The sequence below is a fragment of the Dermochelys coriacea genome, chromosome 8 (assembly GCF_009764565.3).
Source record: "Dermochelys coriacea isolate rDerCor1 chromosome 8, rDerCor1.pri.v4, whole genome shotgun sequence".
Taxonomy (NCBI): domain Eukaryota; kingdom Metazoa; phylum Chordata; order Testudines; family Dermochelyidae; genus Dermochelys; species Dermochelys coriacea.
This window is the reverse complement of record NC_050075.1, coordinates 10,666,073-10,684,575: the sequence shown is the minus strand read 5'-3', so window position 1 is coordinate 10,684,575 and position 18,503 is coordinate 10,666,073. Positions and strand designations below refer to the sequence as shown.

General features: G+C 40.8%; 1 long non-coding RNA gene across 1 annotated transcript; it reads right to left on the bottom strand.

The window, feature by feature from the left end:
* Positions 1-1,548: 1,548 nt before the first annotated feature.
* Positions 1,549-17,214, bottom strand: LOC119860315. Its single transcript, XR_005294496.1, has 3 exons — positions 17,176-17,214; positions 1,894-1,979; positions 1,549-1,676 (listed from the first exon to the last, which is right to left on the bottom strand). It is a non-coding gene; the product is annotated as an uncharacterized LOC119860315 (long non-coding RNA).
* Positions 17,215-18,503: the final 1,289 nt, after the last annotated feature.

Sequence of the window (18,503 nt, the reverse complement as noted above, 5' to 3'; positions counted from 1 at the left end):
TTCTAGAACGACAGTCTCTGGATGGCAATAACTGAGCACCCACATACAAGAATACTAGCCTGAATCTGTAGTTAGTTACCTCGGTATAAATCTAGAGTAATCTCACTGAACTCAGTGAAGGTACTCTAGATTCACATGGTGTAACTGACCCATTAAGCCCGAACGCTTTCTATCTAAGATAGTAGTGGTACTTCAAGAAAGGCTGATTGAGAGTAAGGAGAAAGATAGTCCAATCCCCCCCCCCAACCCGTCAAAAAAAAAATCCATTGGATTACATATTTTGGTGAAAATCCAAATTTTCTGCAGGGTAAATTTTCACATTGACAACATTTTTCGATTTCCTGAGTGAGACGCTCAAAATAAAAAACGCTGTTCTGAACTGAAATTTTGAAATGAAATGTCATTTTTTTATTTCGAGTGCCAATTTCAAATTACGTTGTTTAAAAACATTGATTCCAAGTGAAAAATGCAATTCTGACATCTTGAATCATCTCCTTTTGATCAAAAGCATCAGCATTTTCCATTTTGAGATTTCTGATACAACATTTCTGGAAACTTTCCGATTTGTGAAAGTTTTAGATATTTCACCTTTGTTCCAACTCGGAATGGAAAGAAATGTCAACACTTCGAAATTTCCCATGAAAGGAAAATCCCATCTTCCAAACAAGCTCAAGTGTTTCCCCATGAAGTACAAGTAAGACACATAATGCTGCCTTCTCTCATACTCAAAAGGAGCTCTGGCTTGTGGGTGCTTCCAACAGTCGCATTTATTAATTGTCAGATCCATCAATATTTAGTATTTTATAATGTCTCATAAGTAGGACTCTTTTTACTGTAACTAAACAAAGCCTGAAAAGTGATAATGAAGATCAATGTATTCAATAGGGTCATTTGATAGTGTAAATTACTCAAAATTATTGCAGGCCTGATGCAACTTTTCATTAACAGGGTTCTGATAACTCCTGTGTTAAATGCATTTTTGTCAGTTATTAAATTAACATATGCACAGAGCTAAAGATTAGTTCATCTGCTTTGCTGTTAAATTTTTGAGGTCCCATCTCATTACAGGAGAATGAAAAGAGCTTCTCTAAGATGTTATCATTAAAACAAATATACTTAAGGAAACAGACTCACCTTACTGTATCTCCTGTTCTTCATTAATATCAAATAATCAAATAAATCAAAATACTGAAACACCAAATATCTCCCTTCAGTTGCAGTATATTTCTTCAGACATAGGCCTCTCATAATTCTCTCTCTCTCTCTCTCTCTCTCTCTCTCTCATGAGGGGTTAGATTCGGACTCAGGTTATGTAACCACACAAAGGAGTAAGAAATCCCCCTTTATACCTACATGGACTACACAGACCTTGAATCCTAGTGTGTAGGAGTAAGCAGGGATATTCACTCACTAATTGTCTCCCCAGAGCAGGTGGGTTGGAAGGGACAGTGAACAGACAGAGCACTGGATTGAGCCGCCCATACTTGCAAGAGTAGATGAGCCAACTTTAGTAATCTGCTTTGATCTAGGCCAGCATTAAATTAGTACCTTCAAGGAGGAAGCAGATGTGTCCAGGTTTGTCTCTGACTCACAGTGCTTCTTGGGGCTACTTCTGGGCTGGCAAAGCTTCCACATTGTCTCTTGCTCAGGGCTGTATCTGAAGCCCACAGAATGAACTAATTAAAATAAAGGGCAAAATGTTTTCTTTTGTAAGCCAGTATTAAAGTAAATGGAAACGAATTTCATTAGCCTGAGGCACCGAGGATTCCCACACTGCCACCTAGCAGGCATGCCATCTGCGCTTTAGGAAGGTGCCATCTCTTACAGTAGAGTAAAATGCTAACTGATTTATTTGCGGTAGGAACGTGTTTCTTACATTTAAACTGTACTTACTTTGCTCATTCCAGAGGGCATGATCCAAAGCCCAGTGAAGTCAAGGGATTCTTTCAACTGATTTCTATCGGCTACAGATCAGGACCCTAAAGGAAGCAAAGCCAAAGTCAGGGTGAGCCACAATGTTTCCAAGTAAAATAAAATGATTTATACAAGAGCAATTGCCACCGGAACCCCTGACACAATTGAATCTATTTCACCATTTGAAATAAAGTCACTTCCTATGAGACTGGTCCCTTTCTGATGGTCAGGTCATTTCTGGCTGAGTTATGTTTCCATCTGCTTCTGGAGATCTCAATTACAAAAGCTTCTGCTTAGGGACATGCTAAGATTGATAACAAAGACTGAGACATTGAAGGAAGTGGGGGTGGGGAGAAATGGTGTTGGGAGAGTCTCTAGCTGGCTTTCATTTGAGTTTATTTCTGGACGTATGTGACAGTTTTATCTGGTTTATTTTTTTCCCCGTTTCATTCATTACAATAATGATTTCTGTATAAATTATGCTTGAAGACAAGAAATGGAAGGGAGAGTAAGAGGCCATTACTGAATGCAGCTGAGTGCTATGGCACATTTCAAGAAGAGGATGATCCATTTCTTCGCTCTTTTGTTCTCTGTGTGTCCTTGTCTGCCATCACTGGGACAGCACTTCTGAATGCAAAAAAATTAAATTACATTAAAAAATTAAACTAGTGCATGTGAGGAATTTTTCTTTTCTCCCCCCCCCCTTGCCTGTTGGAGCTCTGAGTGTGTTGCACTTTTATCCCTCCGAACCTTTTATTCAGGACACAAGATAGTCTGTTTTCAATGCTGTGGCATTCATCTGTTTGTGAATAATGAGTAGCAGGGAGAGACTGATTAATAATAATTTTATGCTGTGGGAGGAAGCTAGAGAGGAGGCGAAAGGCTGGGTCTCTTATTAATGTAGTTGGTGCCACATGAAGAAAAGAAGGGAATTTGAATAAAAGAATCACGGAGACCCCACGTGAAGAAGAGAATGCAGACCAGAATGAAAGGGGGAAGACAAATTGTAACAGAAGGAGAGGCCAAGAACAGAGAATAAGCCAGTTATATAAGGGAAACTGAATATTAAGGATTTGTGAGCAACTCCCCAAAGCAGGAAGAGTCAGAGTATAGCAGAGGAACAATCAGTTACTGCCAAAATATTGGGAGGTCTATATTTAAAGAGACCAATCCTACCCTGTGCAGTACTGGTATATTCTGGGGCTGCTGCTATCAATAGACTCACAGTCCCTGAACTTCCTTCCTTCATCTCAAACCTGCTCTTCACAAACACTAAAGCCTATTTTTATTTCTTACATTAAAGGAAAAGGGAAAGAAAGATGCCTTGAGGAGCAGTATATTATTTTGTCACTTACGACTTCTTTCTGCATTTCTCTGTGGTCCATCTCTTGAAGTGCCCCCATTGAAACTGGAGTGGCAAAAGCAATTTATTTTTTCCGGCCAAGTTTTTACATTACAAGCCAGATTTCCAAATGTGCTCAGCACACAACAGCTCTGTGTCCTCACTCACTGGGAGCTGCTGGGCACTTTTGACCTTCTGATCCCATAGATGCCTAAATAGGACCTTGGAACTTTTGAAAATCTTGCCCTACATATTTATTGCAGAGCTGCCACTACAATCCCCTTTAGGCAGAATGACATGTTCTGGGACCCAAAAGTCATTCAGATACCAGTGAGGGCCATGGATTTATTTACTGAAGCTCAGGTTCGCCTGAAGAACCACACCATGGAACATTTTTGAACAATATGCATTGAAAGCTACCCACAGAGAGCCTCATGGAGCGATTTCTACAAGAGCAATGATGCATCCTACCCCAAAACTGTAGGAGCGATGAGGCCTGCAAAGAAGTGATCTCTTCAACTTCATTTGGATAGGAATCTGGCCTCTATTAGGTATGCTTGGGGCACATAGCATTTCTTTGGCATAGCACACTCATGCCCATCTGTTATAGTGTTAATGAGCACATTCACAAGATGTTATGCCAATCAAAGGTGACTTTAAAAATAAAATGGCAAGATGCAATGAGGACAATTTTCCTCCTGTTGGGTGAAACATTACTAGTTGTATATCGGAGATACCCACCCACCCACAGTTTTCTGACAGAATAGGATCCATACATCTTTGCGGCAAACAAGGTATTTTAGAAGAAAGGCTTTATCTAGAATATTTTCTTGTTTCTGAAAATTGCTTCCTGGGCACTACACTGCCTCCCCTCCCCTTTAATCTGACCCTTCTGCTTGTGTGACATTCAACATGAAAAATAAATTGCAGTGGTAGTTTTCCTGATACACCATGTAGAGGCTGTCACAATTTAGGGAGGAAAGAAAGCCAGAGAAAAGCTGCACTGCACCTTGCATGCCTTGCACCCTAGCATGATGAAGTGTTATCTCTAATACACGCATCATTCCACCTCATGCTTGACTTTTTTTGCCACATCCCATCTGTAACCTTTTGACTGAAAATAATTTTACTAGACTAGAATGATTTATACCTATCTTTTGACATAAAAACCCTCTAAATATTCAATGAACAAAGGCAGGCAAGTGCCATGTTTCATCTGACAATGAAAGGAAGATAAAAGGGCAATTACAGAATAACCCAACAGAGTTCCAGATCAATATATTGGTCCCATTCTCCTGGGACCAACCAGCCAAGTCAACTCAATAGAATTTTACTGATCCACACCAGCAGAGAATGATGCCCTTATTGTTTAAATCCTCAACGTATTTATATAAACTAGAGTCACAACCTGCGTATTCCCAAATTGGAGTTTTGACTGTTTCTGGTGTTTCACTATTACAGACAAACTTCATTTATCTTTTCTCTGAACTAATAAAAGTTATTCCACTGCTACATTGAGTGTGGATAATAACTAAAGGAGTACTTGTGGCACCTTAGAGACTAACAAATTTATTAGAGCATAAGCTTTCGTGAGCTACAGCTCACTTCATCGGATGCATTTGGTGGAAAAAACAGAGGGGAGATTGATATACACACACACACAGAGAACATGAAACAATGGGTTTATCATACACACTGTAAGGAGAGTGATCACTTAAGATAAGCCATCACCAGCAGCAGGGGGGGGGGGAAAAGGAGGAAAACCTTTCATGGTGACAAGCAAGGTAGGCTATTTCCAGCAGTTAACAAGAATATCTGAGGAACTGTGGGGGGTGGGGTGGGGTGGAGGGGAGAAATAACATGGGGAAATAGTTTTACTTTGTGTAAAGACTCATCCATTCCCAGTCTCTATTCAAGCCTAAGTTAATTGTATCCAGTTTGCAAATTAATTCCAATTCAGCAGTCTCTCCTTGGAGTCTGTTTTTGAAGCTTTTTTGTTGAAGGATAGCCACTCTTAGGTCTGTAATCGAGTGACCAGAGAGATTGAAGTGTTCTCCAACTGGTTTTTGAATGTTATAATTCTTGACGTCTGATTTGTGTCCATTCATTCTTTTACGTAGAGACTGTCCAGTTTGACCAATGTACATGGCAGAGGGGCATTGCTGGCACATGATGGCATATATCACATTGGTAGATGCGCAGGTGAAGGAGCCTCTGATAGTGTGGCTGATGTGATTAGGCCCTATGATGGTATCCCCTGAATAGATATGTGGACAGAGTTGGCAACGGGCTTTGTTGCAAGGATAGGTTCCTGGGTTGGTGGTTCTGTGGTGTGGTGTGTGGTTGCTGGTGAGTATTTGCTTCAGATTGGGGGGCTGTCTGTAAGCAAGGAGTGGCCTGTCTCCCAAGATCTGCGAGAGAGTGATCCTACAAAAGGATAGGTTGTAGATCCTTGATGATGCGTTGGAGAGGTTTTAGTTGGGGGCTGAAGGTGATGGCTAGAGGCGTTCTGTTATTTTCTTTGTTGGGCCTGTCCTGTAGTAGGTGACTTCTGGGGACTCTTCTGGCTCTGTCAATCTGTTTCTTCACTTCAGCAGGTGGGTATTGTAGTTGTAGGAATGCACGATAGAGATCTTGCAGGTGTTTGTCTCTGTCTGAGGGGTTGGAGCAAATGCAGTTATATCGTAGAGCTTGGCTATAGACAATGGATCGTGTGGTATGATCGGGATGAAAGCTAGAGGCATGTAGGTAGGAATAGCGGTCAGTGGGTTTCCGATATAGGGTGGTGTTTATATGACCATCGCTTATTAGCACCGTAGTGTCCAGGAAGTGGATCTTTTGTGTGGACTGGTCCAGGCTGAGGTTGATGGTGGGATGGAAATTGATTAAATCATGGTGGAATTCCTCAAGGGCTTTTTTTCCATGTGTCCAGATGATGAAGATGTCATCAATGTAGCGCAAGTAGAGTAGGGGCATTAGGGGACGAGAGCTGAGTAAGCGTTGTTTTAAGTTAGCCATAAAAATGTTGGCATTCTCTGGGGCCATGCGGGTACCCATCGCAGTGTCGCTGATTTGAAGGTATACATTGTCCCCAAATGTGAAATAGTTATGGGTGAGGACAAAAAGTCACAAAGTTCAGCCACCAGCTTAGCTGTGACATTATCGGGTATACTGTTCCTGACGGCTTGTAGCCCATCTTTGTGTGGAATGTTGGTGTAGAGGCTTCTACATCCATAGTGGCTAGGATGGTGTTTTTAGGAAGATCACCAATGGACTGTAGTTTCCTCAGGAAGTCAGTGGTGTCTCGAAGATAGCTGGGAGTGCTGGTAACGTAGGCCTGAGGAGGGAGTCTACATAGCCAGACAATCCTGCTGTCAGGGTGCCAATGCCTGAGATGATGGGGCGTCCAGGATTTCCAGGTTTATGGATCTTGGGTAGCAGATAGAATACCCCAGGTAGGGGTTCTAGGGGTGTGTCTGTGCGGATTTGTTCTTGTGCTTTTTCAGGGAGTTTCTTGAGCAAATGCTGTAGTTTCTTTTGGTAACTCTCAGTGGGATCAGAGGGTAATGGCTTGTAGAAAGTGGTGTTGGAGAGCTGCCTAGTAGCCTCTTGTTCATACTCTGACCTATTCATGATGACGACAGCACCTCCTTTGTCAGCCTTTTTGATTATGATGTCAGAGTTGTTTCTGAGGCTGTGGATGGCATTGTGTTCTGCATGGCTGAGGTTATGGGGCAAGCGATGCTGCTTTTCCACAATTTCAGCTCGTGCACGTCAGCGGAAGCACTCTATGTAGAAGTCCAGGCTGCTGTTTCGACCTTCAGGAGGAGTCCACCCAGAATCCTTCTTTTTGTAGTGTTGGTAGGAAGGTCTCTGTGGGTTAGTATGTTGGTCAGAGGTGTGTTGGAAATATTCCTTGAGTCGGAGACGTCGAAAATAGGATTCTAGGTCACCACAGAACTGTATCATGTTCGTGGGGGTGGAGGGGCAAAAGGAGAGGCCCCGAGATAGGACAGATTCTTCAAGCCATTACCCTCTGATTGGAATTAATTTGCAAACTGGATACAATTAATTTAGGCTTGAATAGAGACTGGGAATGGATGAGTCATTACACAAAGTAAAACTATTTCCCCATGTTATTTCTCCCCTCCACCCCACCCCACACCCCACAGTTCCTCAGATATTCTTGTTAACTGCTGGAAATAGCCTACCTTGCTTGTCACCATGAAAGGTTTTCCTCCTTCCCCCCTCTGCTGCTAGTGATGGCTTATCTTAAGTGATCACTCTCCTTCCAATGAAGTTAGCTGTAGTTCACGAAAGCTTATGCTCTAATAAATTTGTTAGTCTCCAAGGTGCCACAAGTACTCCTTTTCTTTCTCCTTACAGTGTGTATGATAAACCCATTGTTTCATGTTCTCTGTGTGTATGTGTATATATCAATCTCCCCTCTGTTTTTTCCACCAAATGCATCTGATGAAGTGAGCTGTAGCTCACGAAAGCTTATGCTCTAATAAATTTGTTAGTCTCTAAGGTGCCACAAGTACTCCTTTTCTTTTTGCGAATACAGACTAACATGGCTGCTACTCTGAAACCTAGATAATAACTGTAGCTCAGCAGCTACTGCAGGTTTCATCCCACCTGACAGAGGTACATGTGGCCTAACCCTACAACCCGTGGTCACTAAGCCTTTCAACTGGTCTTTTTTTAAAAAAAAAAAAAAAGTTTCAAATATTGCCTACCTTTAAATAAATGTGATATTGTAAATCATCCCTAACTCTGATATAGAACTTTCTGAGGAATACTTTGCTTTCTGTCACTGACTGGAGTAGTGCTATGGATTGTAACATGAACCTCAGACTGAATGAGTCTCTACTGTGCACTGACAAAAGATTGCTAACAAAAAAAATGTAAGTGAAGTTTAAGGGGTGATGATTCTTGGGGTGCCCAGGACTATGAATAACCTTGCTACCCTCCCAGCCTCCAGTGAAAGAGAAACTTGCTGGTGCTTAACTGGGTGACAGCTCCCTGACACCTGCAGTTTGTTAGCCAAATAATCTCCTCTGGGCTATGCCAGCCCTTACTTTGCCTTGCAGGTTAATAGATACCCCCAGTCTCCAAGCCCCTTTGAAGCATTCCCCTGTAATATTCAGCCCCTTATCCATTGAACACTCAGGAATACCAGGGCTACCATCCTCAAAGGAACTTTATACATAGCAGCTTGTATGATTCAACCCAGGATCAGCTCTTTGTATTATACTACAGCACTGAGTTATATTTAAAGTGAAAACAGTTAAAAGTTTACTGTCAAAGATTAAGATTCAAGAGATAGATAATGGAAACAAAAGGGTTATATCTAAAACAAAACCATAACATGCTTTCTAAATATTAACATTAACTCAATGTATCATAGTTACAGAAATGTCTTGGTTAAACAATATTGACCCAATGGGAAAATTTACAAATTGTCAAATTGTTTGATAGCTTTTCTTAAAAAAACGGTGGGGGTAGAGAATGGGTAGCACTACAGACTAATGCTTTCTTTAAAACCACAAACAGAAATTTCTCTGTATTGTATAAAGGGACAATTCACTCATATGAAGGCTTGTTTGACAGTGCATGTGCTAGAAACAACTACTGAGAATAAAAACGAGGAGTCCTTGTGGCACCTTCGAGACTAACAAATTAATTTGGGCATAAACTTTTGTGGGCTAAAACCCACTTCATCAGATGCATGGAGTGAAAAATGCAGTAGGCCGGTATATATATATTACAGCACATGAAAAGATGGGAGTTACCAAGTTGGGGGGGGCAGTGCTAACGAGGACAATTCAAACAAGGTGGATGTAGCTTTGTTAGTCTCTAAGGTGCTACAAGGACTCCTCATTGTTTTTGCTGATATTGAGAATAAGTGGTGCCTTATTTAGCTTCCAGTTCAGCAAGGTACATAAGCACGTGCCTAAACTTATGCATGTGAGTAGTAGTACCAAAGTCAACTGGTCTATTCAAATATTTGAAGTTTTGCATGTGTTTAAAGTACCTTAATCAATAGATTAACCAGTTGGTCACTTTAAAAGATTTAGGCCAACTATTTTCCAGAATCTTGGTCCAAACAGAATCTAAATATTAGCAGAAGATTCCTATTTGTTTTCATTCCAGGCGGTATAACAAATAAATGATGACCTGTCTGCAATCTCCTCTCCATTTGAACCAAATACTTTGTTGAGGTTTAAAATCAGTCTGGTAGTCTTTAAAACAAAAGCAAAATCAATGGGATTGTGCATTTCCACAGTTACTAGCTTCAGCGCAGGACCAGACACTGAAATACACCACAATGAAAGGTTGTTTTTTGCGGTGATTTAGACACAGCCCAAAAAACACAAAATACTATTATGAGACCAGTTACCATAAGATTTCCATTCTAGTTTACAGAACAAATACCAGATTGTCATGTCCAGCTGAGCTGTGACCATCACAAGACCCAAATTGGAAGGAAAGCTTTACATCAAATTTGCTGCTTACTGATTTTGGGGTTTGGCTCAGGCATAAGATTTTCATTCCAATTTACAGACGAAGGCCCCAACGGGGTTTTTCCAGCAGTGATACATCACTGGAACACAAAGGCACTCTGACCACACTCCCTCTCCCTGTTTACACCACCTGCAGTTGGTCTGCTAGAGCAGTGGTTCTCAACCAGGGGTATATGTACCCCTGAGGGTACCCAGAAGTCTTCCAGGGGGTACATCAACTCATCTAGATATTTGCCTAGTTTTACAACAGTGTCATAAAAAACACTAGTGAAGTCAGTACAAACTTAAATTTCATACCGACCATGACTTGTTTATACTGCTCTATATACTATACCAGGGATCGGCAACCTTTGGCACGCGGCCCATCAGGGAAATCTGCTGGTGGGCTGGGACGGCTTGTTTACCTGCTGCGTCTGCATGTTCGGCCAATCACAATTCATCCAGCACATCCCTCAGCCCATGCTGCTTCCCGCAGCCCCCATTGGCCTGGAATGGTGGACTGCAGCCAGTGGGAGCTGCAATTGGCCGAACCTGCAGATGCTGCAGGTAAACAAGCTGTCCCAGACCCACCAGCAGCTTTCCCTGATGGGCTGCATGCCAAAGGTTGCTGATCCCTGTACTATACACTGAAATGTAAGTACAGTATTTATACTCCAGTTTATTTATTTTATAATCACATGGTAAAAATGAAAAAATAAGCAAGTTTTCAGTAATAGTGTGCTGTGCCGCTTCGTATTTTTATATCCAATTTTGTAAGCAAGTAGTTTTTAAGTGAGTAAAACTTGCGGATACAAAAACTTGGGCAAGACAAATCAGACTTCTGAAAGGGTACAGTAGTTTGGAAAGATTGAGAGCCACCATGCTAGAGGGACTCCACACCATGTCTATACTACCTAAATATTCCCCCTATTCTTGTGGAATTCGTATGCGATCAGATACTCCAAGGTTATGACGCTAAGAGTCCATAAGGGTCCCCAGAACCAGGTTCCATGAGTTCTAGATTAGTATCCACAAACATGTATGCAGTTGCATAGCTTGTCAAAACCATCCCTCCATTCCTAACGATATGTGCCATCATTAATCCTATTGGGAAACAGAACAAATTCCTAAGAGTCTTGCTAGATCTTCCATTAAAATAAGCAAGAATTTTGCCAGATACCTTAACCATACAAAAGGCACATGTGGAAGAAAAATATTATAAGGAAAATGAAAGGTACAAAACAATCTTTGGAAGTTTTCTACTCTGTAAATAGGCTCAATGCCAATAAGCCACAGATATATTTATAAGTGCATAGATGTCCATTTAGAAGGTGAACAGCTTTATCTAAACAGAAACAAAGGGAAAATATAAGCATTGCAGTGTGTAGAACTGGCATAAATTGCAGGCTATGACAAGGTACGAATGTAAAACAAAAAACTTTCATGTTTTTGCCCTATTTTTCTGATATCAGGAAAACAGAAAACCTGGTTTGTACCCAGTTAGTTTCTCCTATTTACATCTAAAATGAAATGCAGGGTTTGAGGGTATGTCTCACCCAGAAAACTGCTTTTTCATTTACAGAAAATGGAACTCGAGTATCAAAGCAAAGTCCAGAATGCAGAGCGTCAAAAGGTAACCTGTGTTTCCTGCAATACTTTTTCATAAACTGAATGTTGCTTCCTAATCTTCAGTCAGAGATGATACATCAAGGGGATTGTTGAGGGAGAGAAAGGTGAGCTTCTGAATGCATCTCAGGATTTGAGAAAATGGCAAAATTAAAAAAAATCAAGTTTAATTGGACATTGCTTTTTTGTTGTATTAAAGATGACAAGTTTATTTTTTCTTACAACAGAGAAAAATCTAAGCAGCAAGGAAGAAGGGATATCACTATTATATCAGCAACAGGCCCCAGCGGTTCGGGTAGGAGTTACTGTGTTTCCAAGTTTGAGTGCTGGAATACATATAGGTGTTTTGAGAGTCATAGCAAGTGCTGGGCTCTCAACCTGACAAAGCTGAAATATGAGGCACATAAACAGTAAGTAATGAAAGACAATGATGCTTTAAACAATGCATTCACTGACATGCTCCTTCCAGTGTCAGCAGTGGATCTGGGCTGATTTACACCAGCTGAGAAATAAATTTTTATATACCAAGGAAGAAAACTAACATGGTTGGTTGGTTAGTTGAAAATTTTCTGTCAAAACTGGTTTTTTGATGAAAAATTGGCTTTTTAATTAAGCAACTCTTTTGTGAGAAGTGGTAAATTACATCTGGCTGGATTACATCTCCTGTGGCAGACCACGTGCTCCCCTCGTGCTGAGCCACTGCAGTGCATCATGGGAAATGTTGTCCACCTGGCAAGCTTGGCTCACAGAGGAGAATGAGGGTATGTGGCATCTGACCTACAACTCCCATAAAGCACCATTGCAAGATTTCCAAATCATAATTTTCAGGTTTTGGATGAAAGCTTTTCAGTTGGTTTTTGTTTTGTTTTTGTAATCAAAAGTCAAAGTTTCCCATGTAAAGCAGATACTTCTCACAAAAAAGTTGCTTAATCAAAAAGCCAATTTTTCATCAAAAACCAGTTTTGACAGAAAATTGTCAACCTACCAACCATGTTAGTTTTCTTCCTTGGTATATAAAAATGTATTTCTCAGCTGGTGTAAATCAACCCAGATCTACTGAAGTCAATGGTGCTACTAACTGATGACAATGGCTATACTGGGCAGAGGAGACATGTGCCCCTCCCCCCAAGATTTGCTGCTTAGCTTATACTGAGCATGCTCACACAGACTGAGCATGCTCAGTAACATCTGCAGAAGCCACTGCCCTCATGTTCCCCCCCCACTATTGTCAGGTACAGGTCATCTCTCATACCAGGCACCCAGGCATATGCTTCTTCCACATCTGCCCAACTCTAATAATTGTAGCTATTTTCTATTGCCACAAAAAGCTCTAGGTAACTCTGAACAAATACAATAAAAAAATCAAATGTAAACAACACATTATACAGTTGTGTCTAACATTTGGAACTAATGATGCACACACTGCCATAACTATCATTGATCTTCCTGGCTTTCTCTGTGCTTAGACAATTGGATTGTAAATTAGTTATGTGTTCATTGCATTTCCCCCTCCTCAGTTGCTGGTTGGGAAGGAGTAGAATGTTAGATTTTTTTTCAGAGTATTGAGCCAAGGTCTTTTTATGTGTCCAATGATAAAATGTGACACTGAATAAAAATCCATTCTTTACTTTTATGGGTACAGACTTCCCCACCCCAGTCGCATTTCTTGGAAGCGGTAAAGGCTGCAATCAACGGTCAACCTCATTCTCAGTTTAAATTTCTTCTGAGCTTTGCAGACTTTCCAGAAAATGAAACTTAATTAAGTGTGGTACCATACAGTACCACCACCTTGTTTAACTGTTGTATTCATCTTCCCGGACACCATGAATACAGTGAAAATAAAAGAAGTGAAGTGGCGTGCCTAGTGCCACAAGTGAGTAAGTGGTCAACCTGGGAAAAGAACCCAGCGGTTCCTGTTTTCCATCTTCATGCTCATCCACTAGGCTAAAATTTCAACCTTTTCCATATTGTGACTCCTTGGTATAGCAACAAAACATGCCCCATCTAGCCATAAAGGAAGAGACTGTAGTCACCACTCATTGGTTCATATTCCATGCACTAGGTCCTGTTACCTGGCTTAAGATAGAGTGGATAACAGCTATCATAGTGGCTACTGTTTGTCAGTTGGACTATGCATCAAGGATAGCAAAATGCTTTAAGATACAGTGTTCAAACCAAAAGTGCAATGGAACTCTGGTAATCTATTTTCAAGGCTATTTATCCTTTTGCTTAATTCTCCCCTAAATGTTTTATTCTCAGTCTTTCCCTTGGCATGATACCTGTGCAATATGATTGCTTTTACACAGTAATCAGTCCCAGTAATAGGTAATGCTGGAAAAGAGAACTCATTTGCAAGATATAATTTCTGATGTCAGTGAATCGCCTCGTCTGTCAACTGGCCTCATACTTCCAGAGAATTATGCCAGGAGCTATATTTTTCTTGCAACTATTTCTAAGCAATGTGCAAAGGAAAAAAAGCAAATTATTTCATCTAAGACTGTGTTGGCAAAATAAAATAAAACAAAAAGATCTGTGAAATGTCACTAAGATACAATTTCCACAGACCCACCACTTGCCCTTGTCAAGACAGATGATCAAAGAGCTCATATGCACAGGCTGTCATTTAATATCAGATGAAATAATCACTACATTTAGAGATTTAGTCTGTTTTCACCCATCAGATCCTTTATTAATTCAAAATAGGCCCTGCTGAAATTCAGCAACTTCATATTTCCTATCTAGTGTTATGTCACAATTATTAATTACATCCTTCTCTGGTTTATATTCACTAATGCATGCTGTTCACTTCAGCATTCCCCAAAGTGTCTGACATTCCACCTATCCTGAAGGACGACCCATCACTCTCACAGATCTTGGGAGACAGACCAGTCCTTGCTTACAGACAGCCCCCCAATCTGAAGCAAATACTCACCAGCAACCACACACCACACAACAGAACCACTAACCCAGGAACCTATCCTTGCAACAAAGCCCGTTGCCAACTCTGTCCACATATCTATTCAGGGGATACCATCATAGGGCCTAATCACATCAGCCACACTATCAGAGGCTCGTTCACCTGCGCATCTACCAATGTGATATATGCCATCATGTGCCAGCAATGCCCCTCTGCCATGTACATTGGCCAAACTGGACAGTCTCTACGCAAAAGAATGAATGGACACAAATCAGACGTCAAGAATTATAACATTCAAAAACCAGTTGGAGAACACTTCAATCTCTCTGGTCACTCGATCACAGACCTAAGAGTGGCTATCCTTCAACAAAAAAGCTTCAAAAACAGACTCCAAGGAGAGACTGCTGAATTGGAATTAATTTGCAAACTGGATACAATTAACTTAGGCTTGAATAGAGACTGGGAATGGATGAGTCATTACACAAAGTAAAACTATTTCCCCATGGTATTTCTCCCTCCCACCCCACCCCCCACTGTTCCTCTGATATTCTTGTTAACTGCTGGAATTAGCCTACCTTGCTTGTCACCATGAAAGGTTTTCCTCCTTTCCCCCCCCTGCTGCTGGTGATGGCTTATCTTAAGTGATCACTCTCCTTAAAGTGTGTATGATAAACCCATTGTTTCATGTTCTCTGTGTGTGTGTATATAAATCTCTCCTCTGTTTTTTCCACCAAATGCATCCGATGAAGTGAGCTGTAGCTCACGAAAGCTTATGCTCTAATAAATTTGTTAGTCTCTAAGGTGCCAAAAGTACTCCTTTTCCCTTTCTCCTGTAGTTTTGGAGCAAACGTTCCTCGTTTACATATTGTGAGAACACACTGCTGTCAATGGGAGCTGAGCATGAGGATTATGAGTACATCATGCCCTCTTTAAGGACACAGTATTGTACCTTGTTTGCAGAGTTACCAATGAATTTAGTTTCTCAATTCTCTTTAGTCTATCAATCTAGATCTGAAGGTTGAAGTTTCCCATAACTTCTAGCCTAATCTTTTCACAAGGCTTTTTTTGTGTTTGTTTAATTTCAGTCGACTCCAACATGATGTTCTTGTTCCATAAAATGTTTTGAAAATTGTTAGGGAAGGTATAGTATTAGAAATAAAAGTGTCACAATTTACTATGAGCCATCCTTCTATTCAACAATTAATCATGAGTTTGCATATAAGAATTGCCATTATGTCTCTGAATAAATGCATTTCAGCTGATATAATTTCCCATTTTAATTAGCACATTTCTCTTTAGGGCTCAACTTTTAACACATCCTTCCAACATCTGCCCATTTTTCCTTATCTTTGACGACAAGCCTCTCTGAGGTTTCAGTGCGATATATTTTGTATGACAACATTTGGAGAAGAAAAGCTTCTCAGAAAGCTGCAGTGCTTCCAGTTTAGCATGAATTCAGAGATACTCCAGAATGTGTCACTGCTATTTGTCAGCTCTGATTTTAGTAAATACAGTGATGACAGAGCAGTGACATATAATAAAACAGGCAAGATTCTCTCCTGCACCAGCACAGGAGAAGGTAGGGCTCACTAAGGAGCTGGTTACAGATCTCTGATTCTGAGAGCCAGCCCCAGCTCCAACATGACTTAAAGCAGTTGTTGGCACTATGAGGTTGTGACATTGAGCATTATCCCTTCCAACCCCCTTCACCAGAGGTGGGGGAGGCAGTGGAACAGACAAGAATGTGGCACATAAGTACCCAGCAGAAAGTACCCCTTGAACTATTGGAATTCTTTGCTGGACACTTGGAGCCAGATTACATCTTCTTTATGCTACATAAAGGACCATAAAGTCACTAGAGAATCTGATCTCATATCATTCCATTGGTGTAAAAATGCTATTTTAATCTATCATCTATGAAACATGAGGAAAAGACATTAGTACAGCTTTAGGGTTTTGTTCAATGTACCGACTTCCTGCTCAGTACCTAAAGCCCTCAAAAATATTTTGCATTTTGTAACTTTAAATCTGTAGCCCAGAGTAAGATATATTGAAACTGTCTACCACTTATATGGGAACAACAGTTAGAGAAAAAGAAAATATGTTGGTTCAAATTTGCATTTCTCTCAAACTCTTATGATAGGTTATTGAATTTAAAAAAAAACCCAGTGACTAATAGAAGAGCCATTTCAGGAGTTTTGCTCTTAACTGCTGTCCATGATATACTATCCAGCCTGTTTCTTCCAGGAAGTGATCATTTTTATGCTGGCTTTAGCAATCACTCCTATTTCAAACACATGTTGCCTGTTCCACTGGATGCATCAACATGTTTTTACCTAAAACAATGCTGTACCTACTTGTCCTATCCTCATTAGCATGTGACCATCTCACAATCTTTAATGTATTTATCATCACAACACCCCTGTGAAATATAAACATGCAGCTATCCCATGTTACAGATACGGAACCGAGGCACAGAAAGACAAAGTGACTTACCCAAGGTCACACAGGGAGCCTGTAGCAAAGCAGGGAATTGAATCCAGGTCTCTAGACCCCCAGATATGCAACCTAACCCCTGGAAACATCCTCTCTCTCTCTCTCTCTACTAGGGTATTGGCCTGAATCTCTACTGCAACAGCATGAAAGGACCTTAAAGTTGTTGTGTACAGAGCAGTCTGTTATAGAGAGTACAGATGTTTTGGGGGAATAGTTTGTGAAGGGGGTTAAAAGGATAGTATGTGGCTTGTAGCAAAAGTTCTTAAATATTGCAAGAAATAGGAGAACAAACACCAATTATACACATACTAGGTAGGACATGTTTCTCCCTCCCTCTTTTTAACTACCCTAATTCTGAAATAATGGAGTTTTACCTTGGGTAATGTGTTGAGGATTAACTTCTTAGAGATGAGGCAAACCACAATATTTGCTGCCACTGCTGAGATTCCATTTTGAGTCAGGTGGAGGGACTGCATTGGACAGAACTTATCACAGGTGGGGCCAAGCAGCTATAAAGCCTGCTCCAGCCCTAAAGGATTCATTTTAGTTTGGGAGTTTTGTGTGTGTTCTAGTTTTGATGGTCTTATTCCAATTGGGAGCTTAGTTTACTTAGAAGCCTGTGGAATAGTCCAGGAGTTTATTTGTAGCTAGAAGCTGGCTACCATTTAGGAATGTAGGTTTGAGCTCTGGAACTTGCTCCAGTCCTGGGTTGTAGTTTGCTACCTTCATGCCCTTAACAGAGAGGTGTATAAAGCTGTCTGTTGTGAGCTGCTGTTAGAAATATAGTATCACTCTGTACTTCTATTATTGATCTAACAAGCTGCCTATATGAAAATGTCATGATAAATGAGTTCATATTTGACTGTTTCCTAGCCTTACCGCTTGCCATCTGAGAAACTGAGGGATCCATTTTATTCACAGATGTTAGGGGCAATGGTTTAATAAGGAGGAGACAACACAAAGATAAAGGAATATGAAGAGATATAGAGCCTATATTACAGAAAATCAAAATTGGCAACTTGGCCCCCTTTCGAAGTACAGCAGAACACCTGGAGATTGACTCAGCAGCAAAACAGATCAGGAAGAAGGCAGCAGGGGGATCTGTATTCCCTGTGTGCAAAAGGAGGGTGCTGGGAGTAGGCTGAGGTGGTGATGGGGAATGGTAAGTGGGTCCAGAACTTCACAGATCCAGGGAGCAAAAATCATTGAGCGCTGAAGTTGTGTTGGAACAGCTGCTGCCTCTTTGCTTCACAGGTGTTCTGAGGGTTAGGGCCAGAATTCCCTCCCTGCCCATGTTAATTGCCTGCATTAGTTAGACCTTCAACAACAAGGCTCAGTGTTTGAAGAACTTCATTCTTGGAACTGTAACCTTTCCTGGGAGCTTCTTGCAGGCCAAGTCCTCCTCCGTACCCAGCTACATGCCAGGCTCCCACCACATATATTTGCTAAGAAGAATCCAGCCCAGTACTTGCTTCTCTAGACTACTTCAAATCAGGCTCAATACAGAAGGCTACTTGAAATCAGGCTCAATACTCATTTGTGAGTAAGAATAAAGAAAAGTTAGATGGTCTTGTTGGGATGAGTTTAACAATCTTGTTTCCTACAACATTCTCAGAACATCTCTGTACAATACTTTATATAACATCTGGCCTTAATTCACAATAGCCACCATTTTCTAACATGGGTACCTAAAGTCAAGTTA